Source organism: Suricata suricatta, chromosome 4 (assembly GCF_006229205.1).
Source record: "Suricata suricatta isolate VVHF042 chromosome 4, meerkat_22Aug2017_6uvM2_HiC, whole genome shotgun sequence".
In the NCBI taxonomy this organism is placed as follows: domain Eukaryota; kingdom Metazoa; phylum Chordata; class Mammalia; order Carnivora; family Herpestidae; genus Suricata; species Suricata suricatta.
Genome location: NC_043703.1, coordinates 141840185 through 141857813, shown reverse-complemented (window position 1 = coordinate 141857813; position 17629 = coordinate 141840185). Strand labels below are relative to the sequence as shown.

Below are 17629 nucleotides of genomic sequence, written 5' to 3'. Positions count from 1 at the left end.
CAGTTTACCATATGTATTTTATAACTCGGTAAGAAAGGGCTAAAATTAAAAAAAAAACATATTATTGAGCAAAAGGTGATTCTTCTTCTTCCTCTTCTTTTTCTTCTTCTTCTCCTTCTCCTTCTCCTCCTCCTCCTCCTCCTCCTCCTCCTCCTCCTCCTCCTCCTCCTCCTCAGCCTCCTTCTCCTCCTTCTCCTTCTCCTTCTTATGCCAGGAGGAGATTCTCATGGGTCAGGACACTGCTATCTCTGGGGAGGAGGGAAAGGGTTGTATTCAGGGAAGGGCAGGAAGAGGCTCCTGGAATGCAAGTAACATTTTGTTTCTTGACCTGGAAGTAGACACATAGGTGAGCACTTATAGTAATTTATTAAGCTCATTATAACATTTATGTTTTATACACTTTTATGTAGATGGCTATGTTTTGCAATTAAAAAAAAAAGAATTTTCAACAATCAGACAAGCTACTTGATTGTTACTCTCTCGATGCAGCTGACGATTGGAGGCTCTGGGTAGGACCCCCAGGCAGAGTGGCTTCAGCTCAGAAGACCAGCTCCCAGGCCAGGTTCTGCTGCCCTTCCCTTATTTCAGGGCACCTGATCGACAGGAGGTGTGTTTATTGTAGACAGCTTGTTCCATTTCCCTCAAGAAACAACATTTTCTTCTCTTGTCTGATGTGTTGATTAAATTTCAGACAGGATTAGTGGGGTTGATGCCATTAAGTAAAAAGTCTTCTCTCTTGGAAACAGCCCAGAAAGTCTGGATTCCATTTTTAAAAGCCTCAGATCCCATTAAGATGAAATAGTGAGAACCATGTGGATTCAGATTCAATGGGAGAAGACAGAACTCCAAGTACCAGCCGGCTCATGTGGACACCTGTGGGTGGGAGGAGGAAGGTGGTAAATGAGGACAATATAATTTGGCAATAACATCAGAGAATTCTCAGCAAGTCTCTCAAGAATAAGTGATAGGCAAATCAAATACTGTCCATCTGCCATGGAATGGCTAAATAAATTGCAGTATACCTATATCATGAAACTATGTGCTTCCATTGAAAAGTACAAATTAGAGTTACACCAATGAACTTGGATGGATTTCTACCATCTATTATTATTAAGTAAGAAAAGCAAGATTCTTTAGCTTTTTAAGTATCTAAAATACGACACTATCATATAAAACAATGACAAACAACCTCCTCATGTATGTACATGAGTACCTATGTGCATGTAAGTGTGCCTGTATATGAGTCTACGTGTATGGACGAAAATACGGAAAGAAACATGCCAAGTTGTTAATATAGTTACTCCCAGAAGGATTTTGGGTGATAGTGGGTACTGAAGAGAGTGGAGAGGAAAGGAAACACAGCAAAAATGAGTATGATATGATCATGTTTAGGTGTTTATATAAAAATGAGTAAGGAGGCGGGGAATTAAACTATGTATTGCATCTCTACAGTCACTAGCCCTGATCCCAGCACTGCAAAGGACAGAGGAAGTCTCTCCCCACCAGAAGCTTATGCTCCTCTGAAGGGAACAAGGCAGAGACCTACATAACCCTTGGTGAGTATGTAAACCTAATTCACCATTCTAATTATGTCTCCTGCATTCCTAACACTCTGTTATTCCTAACACTGTTTATTTAAAAAGCATTTCCTGAGCCCACACTAGGTTCCAGGCACAATCGCTGCTCAAAGGAACATGTCTAGTTGTGGAAAATCCAGTATAATGAGGGATGGGTGCACAGGGATTCTAAGTAAATGCTTATTGAATTGGGTTAAAATAGCTCTCATTTGGACAGAGAGAGGTGTGATGTAAGATTTGTCATTGCTGTCTTTGTAGCCTATCACATTAGGCTCTAAGGAGACCTTACTACTTATCAAGTCTAACTTCCATCTTCTACATAAGTCGAAGTTGGGGCCCAGGGTATTTGGCAGAGTTGTGATCCCAGCCCACAGCTCAGGAAACAGTCTTCTTTCTTTCCACCATATTGTGAAGTCCCCAAGCAGAGCTGACAGCAAATAATGCCTGAGTGTAAAGAATTTGCCCTTTTAGTCATCTTTCATATGAGGCGGCTGATATAATGGGGGAAATGGTGCTATGGGTTGAATTGTGTTCCCCAAAAAGATATGTCCGAGTCTTAGCTTCTGGAACCTGTGAATGTAACCTTAACTAGAAGGTCTTTGCAGATGTAATCAAGTTAAGATGAGGTCATCCAGGATGAGGGTGGTCTCCAAATCCATATGACTGATGTCCTTATAAGAAGAGGGAAATTTGGAAACACTGACACGGGAGAAGGCCAAATGAAGGTGGAGGCAAAGGTTGGGGTGATAAATCTGTAGACAAAGGAGCACCATGGGTTGTTGGCAGCTACCAGAATCTAGAAGAGGCAAGGAGGGATTCACCCCTAGAGCCCTGGAGGGAGATAGCCCTGCTGACACCTGGATTTTGGACTTATTCCTTTGAGAAGTGCAGAAAACTATATTCCTTTTTTTTTTTTTTAAGCAACCCAGTTGGTGGTACTTTGTTATTGAAGCCACAAGAAAGTAACACACGTGGGTTGGAATTTGTTAGATCTGGAGTAAAATCTGGTTTTTGTTATTTACAAGTCGATTTCCTTGGGCAAGTCAACAGACTAGATCCTTGGATTTTTTTTATCCGTAAAATGGGTAATAGCAGCGTCTCGCCTGCTGTGAGGATTGAAGGAGGTATAGCACCCAACTTCTAATCCTTTGGCTGAACTCTGAGAAAGGGAACAGCCAGGCTGGGCTGAGAGCACATGTTCCCTCTTCATAAGACAGTACCATGTGCAGGGAGGCTGGCCAATCCAGCATCCTTTCAGCGACAGTTAACCTACAGTAGTGACTGGCATGTTATAGAATAATGATCCTGTAGGCTGACATTTGTCCCTCTCTGACATTAATAACAAACTCACTCTCTGCCTGAAGAGCAATTGCTTCAGAAAGATTGCACTTAAGCTGATGACAGAGCAGATTGGTTTGGGACAGAAGACCTCGGTTCTATTCCCGGCTTGCGGACTTCCTCTGTGACTTTGGAATTTACATCCCAGTGGAAATACAATACCACCTTCTGCCTCGCAAGGCACTAATAAAAATGAATATGTTTTTAAAAAGTCCTTTGAAGAATGGGGTAGAGTTCATAAAACACAAATGGATTTAGCTATAAATACAGATGGAAATTTGAATTCAGCTTCTAGATTAGAAGAAAGACAGAATTCCCGCCTTTCTGTATGCACCTGTGAAATTATTTCTGAATAATGGCTAGGATCCAAGGACACAAAGGTGAATAAGACACAGTCCCCTGAGCTCAAGTCCTCACAATCTGGTGTGGAAGACGGAATGTTGTAAGTTCATGGGCTCATGAGAGCTTCCAGAAGCTGTGATCCTGTGCAAAAGAGCTGGAGGTTTCTGGAACTGAAGATAGCAGGAAGGAAGTTCAGGGAAAACCTTTTAGAGGAGGAAATCCTATGTCATCTTTCCATCGCTAGTTGTAAAAAGCCATTCTGATCTCAAGGTTTCAAAAAAAGGGATCACGAATTATGAAACCACCTCCAATTCACTAACAATACATGAAAAGCCCTTTATCTCCCTCTGCCTTTTACCTTAAAAATTAGGTGCCTAGGAAACTTACGGCCACAAAAAATACCTGCACACGGATGTGTGAGATAATAGGAAATATACATTGGTTTCTATCTCCCGTCCGGCATTTCTGACATAAGGCTCCTGAAGCCCTTGAAATTCTCTGGATGATAAGGACACTAAGAGCATCTTTTGTTCACTCTAACATTTGGTCTTTTATCCTGGTTCCTGACATAAGGCTTCTGAAAATGTAGCAAATTCCTGGATGATAGGAGTGTTCTTGTTCTAATGAGATTCCCTGGATGGCTCCCGGAGGGCCTGGTCACAGAAAGACCAAGCCATGATTAGAAGCTTGGTATTTGCCTCCCTGCCCACCTCCCCCATTTTCTTGAGAAGGGAGAAGGGCTGAAAATGGAGTTACTGATTGATTACGCCTACATAAAATCCCAGTATATTTTAGGGTTTGAGGAACTTCCAGGTTGGCGAAGACATCCCCACCAGGAGGGTGACTCACCCAGCTCCATCAGGACAGAAGCTCCTGTGCTTGGGACCCTCCCAGACCTTAGCCTATGTGTCTTCTCATCTGGCTGTTCATCTGTATCTTTTAACATATCTTTTGATAAACTTGTAAATATTAGGTATTTCCTTGGGCTCTGTAGCTGCTCTAGCAAATTAATTAAACTTGACCAAGGAATCCTGCAAATCTCTGATTTGTTGCCAAATTGGACAGAAGTTGTGAGTGACCTGGGGACTTACTGTTTGTGATTAGCATCAGAAGTGGCATGGAGGCAGTCTTGTGGGACTGAGACCTCATTTGACACTATCTCCAGGTAGATAGTGTTAGAAATGAGCTAAATTGTAGGACACCCACCTGGTATCATGGATAATTGCTTCATTTGGGGAAAAACCTCCACACATTTGGTGACCTGAAGTGTCACAAGTGAAGTGTTTTCTGTGAAGGTAAAAAGACACACAAGATAAAGACACAGCAAGGGGGTGGGAGGAAAAAAGTCGAGTTTCTCCCATTACAGGATGTGTATAGCGGCTTTGTCCATAATTGCCAAAATGATGTCCTTCAGTAGGCGAATGCATCAGTAAACTGTGGTCCATCCAGACAAGGGAGTATTTTTCAGTGCTCAAAAGAAATGGGCTATCAAGCCACGAAACGGCATGGAGGAGACTTAAATGCATATTCCTAAGTGGAAGAAGCCAATCTGAAAAGTCCACATACTGTATATGATTCCAACTCATGACATTCTGGAAAAGGCAAAACTCTAGAGACAGTAAAAAGATCTGAGGTTGTCAAGGACTAGAGGGGAGCAGGGGGGATGCATAGACAGAGCACAGAGGATTTTTAGGATCATGAAAATATTCTCTGTGATACATAATGCTAAAACATGTCATTACACATTTGTCCAAACCCACAGAACGTTCAACACCAAGAATGAATCCTAATGTAAACTATGATGTCTCAAGTCGCGTCACCGACTTTAACCAATGTACCACTCTGCAGGGGGTGTTAACTATAAGAGAAGTTGTTGTTGGAGGTAGGAGTATATAGGAATTCTCTGTACTTTCTGCTCAATTTTGCTGCAAACCTCAAACTGCAAACTTAGAGTCTATTTTATTTTTTCTCTTTCTCTTTTACTATTTTTTAAAAATAATTTGTTATGAAGTTAGCTAACATACAGTGTATCCAGTGTAGTCTTGGCTTCAGGAGTAGATTCCTGTGACTTATCTCTTACATACAACACCCAGGACTCATTCCAACAGGTGCCCTCCTCTGTGCTCATCACCCATTTTCCCTGATCTCCCAGCCACTCATTCCTATCAACCCTTAGTTTGTTCTCTACATTTAAGAGTCTCTTATGATTTGTCTCCCTCTCTGTTTGTAACTTATTTTTCCTTCTCTTCCCCTATGGTCTTCTGCTAAGTTTCTCAAATTCCACATATGAGTGAAAACATATGATATCTGTCTTTTTCTGACTGACTTATTTTACTTAGCTTAATACCCTCCAGTTGCAAATGGCAAGATTTCATTCTTTTTCATCATCCGGTAGTATTACGTTGTGTGTGTGTGTATATATATATATACCACATCTTCTTTACCCATTCATCAGTTGATGGACATTTGAGCTCTTTCCATGATTTGGCTATTGTTGACAGTGCTGCTGTAAACTTTGGGGTACATGTGCCCCTACAAAATCAGCCCTACTGTATCCTTTGGATAAATTCCTAGTGCTATTCACAGGGTAATTCTATTTTCAATTTCTTGATGAACCTCCACACTGTTTTTCAGAGTGGCTGTACCAGTTTGCATTCCCACCAACAGTGCAAGAGGATACCCATTTCTCCACATCCCTGCTGGCATCTGTTGTTTCCTGAGTTGTTAATTTTAGCTACTCTGACCACTGTGAGGTGGCATCTCAATGTGTTTTGATTTGTATTTCCCTGATGATGAGTGATGTTGAGCATCTTTTCATGTGTCTGTTAGCCATCTAGATGTCTTCTTTGGAAAAGCATCTATTCATGTTTTCACTGGACATCTGCCCATCATTGCCCATTTCTTCACTAGACTATTTGTTTTTTTGGGGTGTTGAGTTTGGTTAAGTTCTTTATAGATTTTATCTGATAAGTCATTTGCAAATATCTTCTCCCATTCAGTTGGTTGCCTTTTAGTTTTGTTAATTGTTTTCTTGGTTGTGCAGAAGCTTTTTATCTTGATGAGGTCCCAAAAGTTCATTTTTCATTTTCTTTCCATTGCTTTCAGAGACATGTCAAGTAAGAAGTTGTTGTGGCCAAGGTCAGAGAAGTTGTTGTTTGTTTTCTCCTTTAGGATTTTGATGGTTTCTCTCACATTTAGGTCTTTCATTCATTTTGAGTTTATTTTTGTGTGGTGCAAGAAAGTGGTCCAGGTTCATTAATCTGCGTGTTGCTGTTCAGTTATTCCAGAACCATTTGCTAGAGAGACTGTCTTTTTTCCATTAGATACTTGAATATTAGTTGGCCATACATTCATGGGTCCATTTCTGGGTTTTCTGTTCTGTTCATTTGGTCTATGTGTCTGTTTTTATGCCAATACCATACTGTCTTCATGATAACAACTTTGTAATACAGCTTAAAGTCCGGAATTGTGATTCCTCTAGCCTTCGTTTCTTTTACAACACTGCTTTGGCTATTCAAGGTCTTTTCTAGTTCCATACAAATGTTAGGATTTTTCTTACTCTGAGAAGAAAGCCGGTGCTATATTGACAGAGATTGCATTAAACGTGTAGATTGCTTTGGGTAGTATTGACATGTTAACAATATTTGTTCTTCCAATCCAGGAGCATGGAATGTATTTCTATTTTTGTGTGTCTTCTTTAATTTCCTTCATAAACTTTCTATAGTTTCACCTCTTTGGTTAGGTTTATTCCTAGGTATTTTATGGTTCTTGGTGCAATTATAAATGGGATCAATTCCTTGCTAGCTCTTTCTGTTGCTTCATTATTGGTGTATAGAAATCCAACTGATTTCTGTACATTGAATTTATATCCTGCGACTTTTCTGAATTCATGTAGCAGTTTTTTTGGTGGAGTCTTTTGGGTTTTCCATGTAGGGTATCATGTCACCTACAAAAAGTAAAAGTTTGACTTCTTCTTTGCCAATTTAGATGCCCTTTCTTTCATTTTGTTGTCTGATTGTTGAGGCTAAGATTTCCAACACTATGTTTAATAACAGTGGTGAGAGTGGACAGCCCTGGAATGTTCATGATCTTAGAGGGAAAGCTCTTAGGGTCTATTTTTTAAAATGAGGTGCCATAGCTCATCTCTTGACCAATTGAAGAATGCTTTTCCCAGCTCTCCCTTCTCTGGTCACTAAACTGTCTCCTGTGAACAGTGGCCATTGGCTGGGAGAACCCCGAGTGCCAGGTGTAGGGAGAAATAAGTTAATATGAAAAGGAAGAAGAAATGGTGACAGTATCCAAAGCTTGTTCTTTGAAAACAGAGGCTCTTCATGAATCTTGTTTGAAGAGGTGTCAGCAGGGGGCGCCCTCGGCCCCAGCACCTACCACTGTATGTTTCCGCTGCAATAGGGGCAGACAGCAGATCTGTTTGTCGGTATCACCCTGGAATGAAAGTGCCTGGATGGTCGCAGAACACCCTGCTCAGGTAAAAACGTCAGTAATTCCTGGGATGTGGGCTGGACAGCAGTGACCCAGAGATGAGGAGGGGACAGTGTCACAGTGGCCCCAAACAAATCTCTGTCTTGAAGGGGATGAAACCAGAGAGAGGGATGGAGGCGGCTGTGGTGCAGGGAGGGGGCCATCATCTCTATTCCCCCCACCTCCCCCGCTTCCTTATCATTCATGGAGCTGTGCCAGGCACTTCACACGTGTTTCTTAATCTTCGCGTTAGAGTCTGAAGATGAACCCACTCTTAGGCGGTGTGGGACCCTGATCCTGTCCATTTCCATACATGAGATGGGACATTAGAGCCTGCTTCAGACCACCTTCCTTCCTCTTTAACTCGATTTCATTATTTTATTTTATATTCCATAGAAAGCAGAAAAATAGTGTATTCCAAAGAACGGCAGAGATAAGAAATTCAACCTGAAAAATTAGTTTGGTTTCATTCTGTTGGGACAGATGTTCCCTCTGAACATCCCCTCCACTCCCCTGCTGTTGTCTGCCCCCACCCTGGAGTCCTATTGTCTTGTGACAGTTTCTAAAGACTTTGCTGATGTTGGAAGTAGTCAGAGCCACTGTCAAATCCACAGATTTCAAGGTAAGAGTAATGTTAGTTTTCAGAAGAATAGCACCTTCTATCTGGAGAAACTACATTTGCTTTTTATGGAGTTGGCAGAGTTTAAGTTACATAAGCACATCATTCATCAAAGTGTTAAAAAGGTGACTGGGAAAAAAGGCCACAGTGTGGACTAAGGTATCCAAATGTGACTTGAGTGTTTAAGGCTAGTACTTGCGGAAACTTAAGGCAAGTCCAGGAAGGATGGCCAAGTGCAAGCAGCCTGGCTCTGAGTGGGGCAGCTGGGTGGGACTCGTGACACTTGTACTTACCTGTTTCCTTTGTTCCCTCCAGGCAGCACATGGATGATCATACTTCTTGCCTGGGGTTTGGGGAAGCATTTAAAGAACTTCACGAGAACTTAAAGACCCACCATTTGAACATCTGGTCTGGGTCAGTCATTACACAAAGCTCTAACACACCATCTCATTTAACACACAATGCCTGAAGACTACATATGAGAGATTAAATCCTCCCATTTCACAGATGAGGAAACTGAGGAGCAGAGAGGTTAGGTCCCAGAACTAGGACTCAAAACCAGACAGTGGGTGCACTTTTAGGATAAGTGGCCACAGTATAACAGGCACTCAAGACTGCTGGTCCCCTACCCCTCGGGGCTGGTGTAAGAACCAATGACTGGGCATTTTTAAACAAAAGGAAAACAGTACTTTGTCAATATAGGAAGCTTAAAATGAAAAGTACTTCTATTTTTTAAGTTGATGTTTAAAACTAGGAAAATGTTGCAAGTTTTATATTCATCTGTATAGTCTTATTCAGACTAGGATTTCAAAAAATGTTCACCTACCAAAAATATTGTTACAGCTCCCCAAAATCATTCATTTATAGGCATCCTCAAATTTGTTTTTATGGTCTTGAGGTAGTTTTGAATGTCAAATGACAGTCTGCAGAAAATCAAAATAGAGTTTCGTTGGGGGAAAAAACCAACAGCAATAGGACATCATTTTACTTGTGTGAAAGGTATTCAATAGAAAATACGAAAAAACACTTCTTTTCTCCCACTGCCTATCACCTACAGGCTGTTTCCTCTGTCTCCTCAGCGTTGCCTCCGCTGTGCACATCTGACCTGGTTTCTGGCTGCATTTCTTCAGTTCCTTCTTCAGTGGGCGTTGACACTGTTAAGTTGTGCCTTCCAGAAGCTGGAGATGCAGGTCCTTTAGAATGGAGGAGAGGGCTGCAGGTGAGGTCCCCTGGGCAGGGCCAGCTCCATGCCCACGTGTATGTGTAGTCACACAGGACTCTGTGGCTTCTAAGGGGGCCCTAGCTCTGGGATTTATTGCTCTGCACTTGCTGTCCTGAAATTCTTAATAATTTTGTCTTTTGTAAGTGAAATCTCACAGGATGGTGGAGCCCTGTCTCATTCCTGGTTTCTCTCCTTGCCACCCTGGGGCACCTTCTTCTCTGAGCCCCAGGACTCTACTCCCTACATGGCCTGCCCCTCCCCACCCCTGTCCTGCAACCACTTTCTGTCCTTTGCCCAAGGTGGCTCCTAGGTCACTCGGAGACAGACTCAGCATTCTAAGTACAGGTACGGAGAGGGGCAGGAGGGGACCCACGTCTTATGACATCTTCGGATGAGCGACAGCAGCTGTCTACCTTCGGGGCTGGCCTAGGCAGCTTGGCCAGAACCTCCTGCCCTCTCTTGCTGGAGGTGCAAGTGCTTTCCGGGGCAGAGACCATGATCCCAGACCATGGGTCACCTGGCCTCTGGCTTGAGGTGGGAGCCAGCAGACCGTGGGAAGGGGAGCGTGGCCTCCTTGATCCAACAGGGCCTGCAGTTTTATTTTGAATGGAGCCCACAGATTATGTAGCAGGCCCTTCTCCTGGCTTCTCTCTTCCTGTCATTCAGTGAGCACCAGAGTCCCAGGTTTCGAGTCATTCTTTCCCTACCTCCTGGATGCCCCCTTCCCACTGTCTTCCTTCACCACCTCCTGTCTTGTCAGAGCTCTATTTAGATGCCACCTGCCCTCGCTGGATTTCCCTTCCTTTCTCTGCCTTCAGCACTTAATGCAGCTGTGCCGCCACCTTTTGCTTTTGAGCTTAGATTCTTGACCTCCTTGGCCCTCAGTTTCCTCTTTATAATGGGGGCAGAAAGGTCAGCAAGCTCTTAGAGGGTCCTTCCAGCTCCGCCTTCCAGTCTGTGGTTGCACATGTGTGGGTCACCTGCTGAGGGTGTGAGCAGCTTGAAGGCTGGGGCCTGAACTTCTGCTCCTGGGGCTGCCACTCCTACCCGTGCTCAGCACATCGCAAGCATTTGATGAAGGTATATGGAATTGGATCATGGAAGTCTGCAAAACCCTCACTTCCTTAGCCCTTTCAGGCCCTCCTGCAGAGGGATCCCTTCAGTTGTGTGGCCCTGTGCAGCTTCAGGCTTCCACATCCCTCACGTGTCTCCCAGTTCTTCCCGCTGTTCCCAGTGGACTGAGCCCATCACAGTGGAAAGCCTGGCTCACCCCAGAGGTAGCCCTTCCTGGCTGTGTGTCTCGTGGAGGCCATTGCTGCCCCAACACAGGGCCCTGTGTCATTTCCCCAGTCACCGCCCATGAAGGGAGCCCATGTAGCACCAGGCAAGCAGAGCTTCCTTCGTGGCTGGAGAGACTGGGTAATGAAAGTCAAGCAGGTCTGCAAGATACCGAGAAAGACTCTTCCATATGGAGCTGACTCTCTGTAGGGTAGGTCTTCAAAGAAAGCAGGTTCCAGCCCTTGCTCTAAAGATTCCAAGTGTTGTGACAGTGATAGTCAGGGGTTTCAGTTGCAAATGCACTTGACCCTTCAACAACACAATTTGAATGGCAACCATCCACTTACACTCAGATTGTTCTCAATAAATGCAGTATCAGGCTATAAAATGTATTTTCTCTTCCTTGTGATCTTCTCAACAACATTTTATTTTCTCTGGCTTACTTGCCTGTAAGAATACAGTATATCATATACAAAATGTGTGTAAATCAACGATGTTATCAGTAAGACTTCTGGTCAACAGTAGGCTATTAAGTTTTTAAGGAATACAAAGGTTATCTGTGGATTTTCAACTGTGCAGGAAGTCAACACCTCTAACCCTATGTTGTTCAAGGGTTCACTATAATTGAAAGAGTTCTTGGTTTTCTGAAACAAGGTAAGAATTTATTGGAGGGCACGGTCAGCCAAATAATGATACTTGGAAGATGTCCAGGTCCTAATTCCTGGACCCCATGAATATGTCAATTCACATGGCAAAATAGGCTTTGCAGATGTGTGTAAATGGAAGTTCCTGAGATGGGGAGATTATCCTGGATTATCTGGGTGGGTCCTAATAGGAGGACACAGGAAGGTCAGAATCAGAGAAAGAGATGTAACGTTGGGAGGAGAGGTCAGGAACAGATTTGAAGGTGTTCTGCTGCTGGCTTTGAAGACAGAGGAGCCATGAGTCAAGGAATGCAGGGAAAGGCCATGCCTAGGAGCTGGAAAAGACGAGGGAATGGATTCTCCCCAGAGCCTCCAGGAGGAACCAGTCCTGCTGATGCCCTGACTTTATTCCTGTTAGACCCGCTTCAGCCTTCTGACCTCCAGAGTTGTAAGATAATAAGTTTGTGTGGTTTTAAGTCACTACATTTTTAGTAACTTGTTACAGCAGCAATAGGAAATGAACACAGCAAGTAAGGGGCACCTGGGTGGCTCAGTCAGTTGAGCATCTGACATAAGCTCAGGTCAAGATCTCACAGTTTGTGGGCTCAAGCCCTGCATCAGCACAGAGCCTACTTCAGATACTCTGTCTCCCTTTCTCACTGCCCCTCCCCTGCTCTCTCTCTCAAAAATAAAAACTAAAAAAAAAAAAAAAAAGGAAACTAATACAGCAAGTAAGAAGGCAGCTCAGGGAGCTAAAGGGGAGCCTGGAGAGCCTGGCCCCAGTGGGCGAGGCACAGGTGAAACCTTGCCCCAGGAACAGCCTGCTTAGGATGCTGCCCCTATTGGACACTTGCCACTAGCTTTGTGGGCACTGCTGGGGACACATGCTGCTGATGCCCCCTCTGCCTCATCTCACACCTTCATCTTATCCCCTAGGATTTAGGTGGCAGCATTGACCCGGAAGGAGTGACCTCCCAGGGCTCACGAGCCCATTCCCCACCTGCCAGGGCTGAAGTACAGAGCACCCGACCTCCCTCAGCTTCCAGTTTCCAAGGCACATGGGTCCCTGCTCCCTAGTGATCTCAGGAATCCCCACCCCTGGAAAGTATTCAGATTACAGCTGGCTAAAATGACAAATTCCCAACAGAGCGACTTTGGGCAGGTCAGCACACTTCTCTGGGCCTTAGTTTTTTACACCTTTAAGATGGAGAGTTACCATTTTTTCTAAGTTTGCTTCCAGCCCTTGCATTCAATAAATACTTGTTAATTGGTGAGGCAGGGCATGGCCAGGGGTGGAATGGAACCTTCTGTTTATTGTCCTGGAAAGAGCCCTCACAGTCCTGGTACAGCCACCTCATTGCACTGACCCTAACCACGGTGGGCATAGAGTGCATAGGCTCCTGGTCTGCAGAAACTGAGTATTTATCCATGTTAACCCAGACAAAGTTGAATTTGTATGTTAAGACCTGGAGCGGCTGCTCCTGGGATGGAGGAAATGGAGGCTGCTGTTCTCCCAAAAAGTCCTGGACACTTGTCTACCCCAGCTCAGCTGGGAGCAGCACATTCTGCTTTGACCCGTGAGCTTTGGGATGCATTTGGGAAGCGGGCGCATGGGGCAACCACTGGGGGACCGCCATCCTGAGCATTGAGAGTTGAGCTCAGCTCCCCACTCTGTTCCCAGGCAAGGAATCAACTGGAGAGATTTAAAGACTTATGCCCAAACCCCACCGTTTGGCAGAGAGAACAGAGCTGATTTAGACATATCCAAACAGTAGAGCGAATAGTAGAAAGAACCTCTGTTATCCATCACCTGAATTTAACAACCATCCGAAATCTTCCACACTTGCTTCATTTATCCCTTTTACCTTTGCCAAAATATTTTAATTCAAATCACCAGGACTGTGTGTCATTTCAGAACATATCTCAAAAGGGAGAAATTTCCCTAAAGGACTCCAATGTCACTGTCACACCTACCAAAATAAGCTATAATTCCTTGATATTTACCATCTAGCATCTAACCACATTTAGACTTATCTAAAAAAATGTCTCTTTAAAGACGGTGTATCTTCATCAGGATCTAGCCACACCTTACATTGGATAGTCTGTCTCTCAGTTCTCTTAGCACTTAGCGGTCCACTCTCCCCCAGTCTTCACTGCTGTTTTTAGTCCATGCTACTGACTTGCTGCAGAAATTGGCCACTTGTCCTACAGAACAGATCACCCTGGGTATCAACAATTAAAAGAAGAGGGACATGCTGTTATAGAAGAAGTTTGGCCTTTGTATTGTGTCTTGGGATCAGAGCCTGGCTCTGGGGTATTTGTATGTCTGGGCTCTTCTCTGAATCCATTAGGTTTTATCAGAGAAGCAGCACCTCTATGAGTGATATAAAATAAAGATATTTGGGGGGATTAGATCTTATGCAATTGTGGGTGCTAGTTGAGCCGTCTATATAATGTGGCTCTTCCTAAATCCAGTGTTGGGCCCGAAATCCCTAGGATGAGCATTGGAAGGGATGATGGACATGGAGCGGGGAAGAAAAGGACAAACCAGAACCCACAAAGACAGGTGGGCACCCGGGAGAAAAACTGAAGCTTGGATTGTTCTCATGATGCAGGCGACTTGCAGGATTGGCCGGCGGCCCGCAGAGCTGCACACACAGCTGGCTTGGATTTGGAGAAGGAGATGACTGTTTAGAGCAGGAGGGTGCTGGACTCAACTGCTGCCCCACAGGGAGGAGGGGAGCCAGGCCCCAGACAGCCCACACAGTGGGGACTGATTGCACAGGGAAGAAGGAGGACCCTTTACACAAATATCCCACCCCTAGAATACATATTTTAATTCAGAGAAGAAAACATGAAAAGATTAAATAAGGAAACAAGTGGGGCGCCTGGGTGGCTCAGTCGGTTAAGCATCCAACTTTGCCTCAGGTCATGATCTCACGATTTGTGGGTTCAAGCCCCGCGTCGGGCTCTGTGCTGACAGCTAGCTCAGAGCCTGGAGCCTGTTTTCAGATTCTGTGTGTGTGTTTCTCTCTCTGACCCTCCCCTGCTCAGGCTGTCTATCTCTCTCTCTCTCTCAAAAATAAATAAGGGGCACCTGGGTGGCTCAGTCAGTTAAGCATCCGACTTCTGCTCAGGTCATGATCTCACAATCTATGAGTTCAAGCCCCGCATCACGCTTTGTGCTGACAGCTCAGAGCCTGGAGCCTGCTTCAGATTCTGTGTCTCCCTCTCTCTCTGCACCTCTCCCACTCATGCTCTATTTCTCTCTGTCTCAGTAACAAAAAAAATTTTTTAAACATTAAAAAATAAATAAATAAGGGAAAAAGCAAACAAATAAGACCATACTTAAGTAATCCACAGATATGTATTATTAATATTTAGGGTTTGGTCTTTTTTCTACTATATAGACACATATATACACATCTATATTATATATAGTTTCACAATTATAATTCATTTTCATACAGTTCTGAATTCCACTTTTTCTATTAACATAATTCCTGTATATTCCCAATCATTAAAATTCTTGGAAAATATTACTTTTAATGCGTATCATTGTCTACCATAAAGCTATATAATAATTGATTTAGCCATTTCCTTGGTGTTGAACATTTATGATATTTTCATGGGACATTTATGCTACTCTGCTGAACATTATGCTTTCTTAAGTGGCAATGTCATGAACATCTGTGGAATCCTTTGTTCATATCCTTGAATATGTCCTCAGGAAGATGGAATTACTGGTTAAGGAGGACCAGCATTTAAAGTTTTATCCCCAAATAAACCATAACTTGAACATCTAGAAAATATCAAAAGCAAGCAATTTTTTTTCCCCACTCTTAACCCTCAAGCCATGAATGAACCCAGTTTGTTTGTTTGGCTGGTACTGGGTCACAAATGAATAGTTGCTCAGTTACACCCAGCTCTGCTTCTTAAATAATTAAGGCACAAACCCAGGCAGCGATGAGCACCCAGCTCAGGGCCCCTCAGTGCTGAATTGCTCCCAGTCTCCTCTACCTTCTTGGAGAGGAGATCTGGGGTGGAGAGGACACCTCATGGCCCAGCACAGTGACTGTTCTAGAGCTGGCTTCCAACACCCTTCCCATAGGAGCTCTCCGGGAGGAATTGATGTCCCTGAGGCCAGTGCCCCTGAGGCTTGCCCTTGGCCAGAATCCAGAGCAAGGAAAGGGAAGCTGCATCTGAGCCAAGGTGAACCTGTATGGAGGTCCCTGGCTCTGGGAAGGTGGGCCTTGCAGAGCTGCAGGTCACATGTGCTGGGGAAGAACAATTCACGGCACTTTGTCCCATAAAGCAGATTAGCCTGTCAAAGATGGAAAGGGGGAGCACACTGGGAGAGTGTCGGGAAGGCCCTGATGGGGACACTCGTTCAGGTATTGATCACAGGGACTTCTGGGAGACCACGTCTCTGGAAGTAATGCCCTTACTCCCCCACGTGTCCCCAGCCAGAATGCTGGCTGCCCTATAATTCTGGGACACCCTTGACTTTTCTTTCAGGAAACAACTTGACAAGAACTCCAGAAAGACAGACAGGCCTGAGACTCTACTTCACTTTCTGGATAGACCTGGTCCCCAGAGGAAGGGCAGCACTGGCTCAGAGCTGGGGATGAGGAGAGGAGGTAAGTGGACAGTTACCTGTACAGAGTGTCCTACATCAGGGAATATTTCACCCTACTCCTTCTTGAAGTTCTCAGTGAGCAGAAGAGCTGCTGGTGACCCACCTGCTGGTGCCTTAGGCTTTGCAGATCTGCCTCAAGCTTCCCCAAAAGTTTGGCTAAGCATTCCCACTGCCCCACGATGGGCAGCCCCGGGGTTCCCTTTAAAGGCTCTGGATGGAGTCCCGCCACCTCAAATGGGATCACAGAAGACCAGCCAAGCCCCCGAGAGCTACTTCCCAGCCTGTCTGGGAAATATTTCATTTTCTATTTGCAGAATCACAGATGTTGACTTTTGATCTCCTCCTCTCTCCCTCCAGGCCTCACATCAGTGATGACAGCTATTTCATTTCTTTTTTCTTTTCCCTATAAAAAGAAAAAAAATCAGGAGGGCTCAGAAAGGTTGTTCAAATATTGGAAGAGTTACATACTGGCTACTGGGGTAAATAAGAAAAGATCAAGCCTCTCCACGTGAGGCCAGGGGCAATCTTCAGAAGGAGCTGAGTGGGACACCCTTCAAGACAGTGTTTCTTAGCCTTTCATGTGTTTGTAAATCAATCACCCAGGAATCTTGTTAGGATTCAGATTCAGATCAGTAGTTCTAGGGAATGAGCGGATGAGGTCCGAGCTGCTGGTTCAGGACCGTGCTTAGAGAAACAGGTGTCAAGGTACTTCCTGTCCCTACCCTGCTCAAGTCCCAAAGTGCTGAGATCAGCAGATCCTCTCTGCCATCTTCCGGCAGCTGGGTCTGTGCAGGCAAGGTGCTGGCCACACAAGTTCCTCTTAACAGATACTTGAACTAAAACCCACACTTAGGTATGTATCCCTTCTACCCCATTCAAACCTAAGGACATTCAAATATACACAGATTTTGAAGGTATTTGTGGCAGCATCTGCCCCAACAGGTCACACAAAGACTCTTACTGAAGGGTGGGGCCTTTTTTCTCTTACTCTATTCCATCCCTTTGACTTATTTGTCTTCTTTTTTTTTTTTTTTAATGAAATTCAGGGTGCCTGGGTGGCTCAGTCAGTTGAGTGTCTGACTCTTGATATTGGCTCAGGTCATGATTCTAGGGTTACGGGATTGAGCCCTGAGTTGGGGTCCACATTGGGTATAGAGCCTGCTTAGGATTCTCTCGTGCGTGCATGCACAGGTGCACTTGCTCACAAAAATATAATTATTGTGCATTAGAAAGTTATTCTCAGTTTTATAAAAGGATTCACTGTATCATGCCTTCAGGTTGTGAGCTATTTCTGGGCATTTAAACTATGAAAATCTTGCCATCAACATTCTGATTTAATATAACACCCAGTGCTCTTCCTCCTCCCCCTTCAGCCCTCAGTTTGCTTTCAGTATTCAAGAGGGGGAGGGGGAAAGGGGAAGGGAGGTGATGGACTTGGAGGAGGGCACTTGTGGGGGAGAACACTGGGTGTTATATGGAAACCAACTTGAC

General features: G+C 44.4%; 1 long non-coding RNA gene across 1 annotated transcript; it reads left to right on the top strand.

Moving 5' to 3' along the window:
* The first annotated feature begins 8271 nt into the window (after positions 1-8271).
* LOC115290201 lies at positions 8272-16562 on the top strand. The gene is made up of 5 exons (XR_003908014.1): positions 8272-8358; positions 8671-8769; positions 9413-9574; positions 16018-16139; positions 16496-16562. It is a non-coding gene; the product is annotated as an uncharacterized LOC115290201 (long non-coding RNA).
* The last annotated feature ends 1067 nt before the right edge of the window (positions 16563-17629 follow it).